The 4014-nt window shown below is 41.4% G+C and overlaps 1 pseudogene; it reads right to left on the bottom strand.

Moving 5' to 3' along the window:
* Nucleotides 1–1936: 1936 nt before the first annotated feature.
* Nucleotides 1937–2081, bottom strand: LOC126019447 (uncharacterized; annotated as a pseudogene).
* Nucleotides 2082–4014: the final 1933 nt, after the last annotated feature.

Genomic DNA, 4014 nt, shown 5'->3' with positions numbered 1-4014 from the left:
AAATACTAATTTTTAATAAAATCTAATTTACAACAATTTATTTTATTTTCTTAGATTATACATTTCCATATCTAAGAGAGGTAAGATCAAGTCTCATAACAATTTTAAATGTGCTCATTTCTTTCAGTATTTTTCTTTTGTATGTGTATGTTTTTATTTTATTTTTCTCATACCTTAATTTAAGAACAATGATTATAAACATGTATTTCCTTCATTTGAGACACTTTACTATAGTCCTTGTCCTATCAAATTACCAGGATTGCATTTAGAGATCTGCCTATTATAAATATTAATTCTTGGGTTCCTTAAAATTTATTCTCATTCTCTATTTTTTGTTTTGGGAATATACCCACTGAAGCAAGGATTACACTGGCTATGCACTCAGGAATCACACTTGGTGGTGCCAAGGATTGAGCCCAGGTCAGTTTTGTGTAAGGCAAATGCTGTTACTTGCTATGCTGTTTCTTTAGTCCTTTATACTCATTCTCCATCTGCCCTCTGGGAATTTAAAAAGCAAAGCTGTCTGGATGTGTCTACCGTCTCCCCTCCAATCAACTGCCTCAGTTTTCAGCTGACTTTGTCAGTCTGGATGCAATCTAGGTAATGGAATTCTTGGAAAGCTCCTTGAGTGATTCTACTGCGCAGACAGGGATGAACAGTACTGCTCTATTAAGCCCTTTAAATGTCATGGACCAGGGGTTGTGACTCTAACTTTCTCTCTAAGAAGTGAGTCCAGCTGAGCCCATCACAGATGAGTGTAAATCAGCAACTTCAAAGGCTGGAAACACTGAGCTTGACTGCAGAGAAAACCTGGAATGTCTCATATGTTACTCTTTCAAAACTTGTCAGTCTTGAATCTGTTCTAATTAAAAGAACAGTTTCCTTAAATTCTGGCATCTTAAAATACCTCTATAGGCCTTGTCTGCACTTATACTAGGCCCAAGATACCATTTTTCTCTGATTAATTTTAGACTAACTAACCATCTAAAAATATTAACAAAAGAATTAGGAAATGGCAAGGGGAGGAAAATGTTACCATTTGCTTAATCATAACTTTCCAAGGATCAGTCTCTAGTAGTGGGACAAGTACTGTATCACAGTCCCTTCCCATGACCTAGAACTTCCACTCATTATCAGTAGGTCAGATTCCTGATATTTAAGGAATTTATTTGAGGACTTTCTTGAGGAAGAAATTTCTTAAGTAATGACTATATTTGCCAGGAACAAGAGAAATAAATAAGAGTTTATACTTTATTTTGACATTTTCCTTCAGGAATTGAAGTGCTGATAGCAAAAACCATGAATGTGTTTCTACTATATAATTGTAGATGAACATTTCTTTCTTTTTTTTTTTTTGGTTTTGGGGTCACATCCGGCAGTGCTCAGGGGTTACTCCTGGCTCCATGCTCAGAAATCACCCCTGGCAGGTACGGGAGACCATATGGGATGCCGGGATTCGAACCACTATCCTTCTGCATGAGAGGCAAACGCCTTACCTCCATGTTACCTCTCCAGCCCCAGATTAACATTTTTTTAGTCTGTGATTTACAGTGAAAAATTCTATAAGAAAACTCTTATATCCATAAAACTCCTATTTTCATATGGGAAGGAAGAATAATTTTAGTATTCAATTAGTTTTTTTCATTGTTTTAAATTTCCTCACTACAAGCTATAAAACTTGATAAATTAGATTTAGAAATTTGTCTCACATAATTAGAGATTCATCAAGTTGTCATTTTCAAATTTCCAAATTCTCAATCCAAATGCTTTTCATAACAGAGTTGTAAAACCACCCACAGTCTTGTTGTATGGCATTGGTTTCATTTCTTAAATAAAATAGACATTGTTCAACTCCTTCTATAAAAATATCAGCTGAAAGAAAATTGTGCTGGACATATAGAAAATATTTCTATTTAGCTCAAGACAAGGCCAATTTTTTTGTCCCCCAATTCACAATACAGACCAGGCAAAGGGCCTGTATTGAGGTGTATATGGGGTGCATTTACTGTACCTCCTCTTTCTATACGACAAGACCAATTTTACCATCAACTTCAGTTCACTTAGAATAGTTTTACAAAGCTTAAATGTATATAAAAGTGATTATTTTTTCTTTTTATTTAAAAAGTAAAATAAAAATGGTTCACTATTTCTATAATTTATAACAACTTGTGTGTGACATAAATAAGAAAACAAAGACATTGATATGTATTAAAAATAATTTTAATTTTAAATTACTATTATGAGAAAATTTTATTGAGGGTTCTAATAATAGTAATTTAAACAATACATACAAATACAAAATGTGTATTAGGACTCACTCCTCAGTTCTTTGCACCAGAGGGAAGAGTAGAGCACCCTCACTTTCTCCATCCTCCCACCGGACCACCTGGAGGAGTCAGAGGGAGGCTTTCAATGGACAGCAGTGCCAAGCACTGGCCCTGGGTCAGGTCCAGCTGGCACCTGAGCATTTCCTGGGACTCAGAGTCCCACCGTCTTCCTCCTGAGCACAACACCCATTCAGAGTCCCACAGCCCATGGTCGACCACATCACACCTTCTTGCTGGTGAGCTCTTTGCTCTGTGGCCATGCCCTGTCTTTCCTGGGCACCTCTGCTCCTGGCACAAGGTCAAGACCTACCTCCCTTCTCTGTTTCACCAGGAACCGAGACTTGGGCACCAGCAATGCCAGTGAGGTCAGCTCCTATGCGCTGAGTGGGTAGCAGGGAGAAAAAGATGTATATTCAAACAACCACACAAGAGATAGACACACAGGCATCGAGACTTTATGTGAAGACACACAGTCACACCTACATATACACAGCCACATGCAGACACATGTGATTAGAGAGACAAAGGAACATGTACACAGATACATAGACCAAGACTGTGCCTAGACATACAGTCACACAGAGACATGTGTTCTGGATCCCTGGCCTCCATCTTACCTCTCCACAGGAACCAGTCATGTGCTGCCATTCTGCACCCCAGCCCATTCTCACTCTGTGCCCACTGCGAATAGCCCAGACAGCCCCAGTCCATGCAGTGATTTGCTTCTCCCCACCTTCTGAACTTCTATGCACCCCCAAGAGTACTTGTGTGTTTTTCTCCTTGGAGCACCCCAGAGTCCTTCCAGACGCATAAACTCTGGTACCTTCATAGCAGAGTGAGGCCAGCCCATTGGTACCATACTAGGCACCATACTGCCCAGGCCCTCTCACTCTGCCACTCTCGATCTTCATTACTCCTTCAGCCCCATTCCACATTGCTCCTCAGCACCCATCTATGTCCCTGGTTCCAGCTCCAGCCCTGAGGTGAGAGTGCCTACAAGTCTGGCCAGGCCTATTGTCAGTCTGGCTGGCAGGTCCATACCAGGATGGCTACACTGGTCCTCATGGCCAGTTGGCACTGACTGCACATTTGCTGCCAGAGAATGTCCAAGTGACCTTTCAGCAGAAACTGGAAGATGAGACTCAAGAGACCTACACATAACCAAAGCCTGCCACTTTTCTCTGTCCTCCACAGATGTTGGTCCTGGCATCTGCAGTGACAGTGAAAAGAGCAAAGATGGCAGCCGTGCTTGGGGACTTTGAAGACAGTGACTGCCTCAGATAAAAGTAGCCAGGACAGAAGCAGCAAAGGGAGCATCATTGATGGCAATGGAAGTAATGGAGGCAGCAGCAGTGAAGGTGGTAGCAGAGGAAAAAAACAGAGGCAGTGTTGTGGTAATACTAGTAATAGCAATCACTAGAGAGAAATTCAGAGGAGCCCACAGCATATTTAGTCTCAGACTGCCGATAAACATTGATTTGCACAGCAAAGAAAACATCTTGGGTGGCTTTGGAGGTCCCAGTGGCTTGGGAGGCCTCATTGGATTCAGTGGACCCAGTGGAACAGGTGGCCCTGATGGAGCGAGCCAGCGTCTTGAATGGCTTTGGAGGACCCAGCGACTTGGTTAACCTCAGCGGATCATGTGACCTTGGAGGTTTCAGCATACCTCCCTGAGGTCACAGGGGAT

Source organism: Suncus etruscus, chromosome 9 (genome assembly GCF_024139225.1).
Source record: "Suncus etruscus isolate mSunEtr1 chromosome 9, mSunEtr1.pri.cur, whole genome shotgun sequence".
Taxonomy (NCBI): Eukaryota; Metazoa; Chordata; class Mammalia; order Eulipotyphla; family Soricidae; genus Suncus; species Suncus etruscus.
Note: the sequence above shows the minus strand (reverse complement) of the source record. Positions and strands in the feature narration are given on the sequence as shown.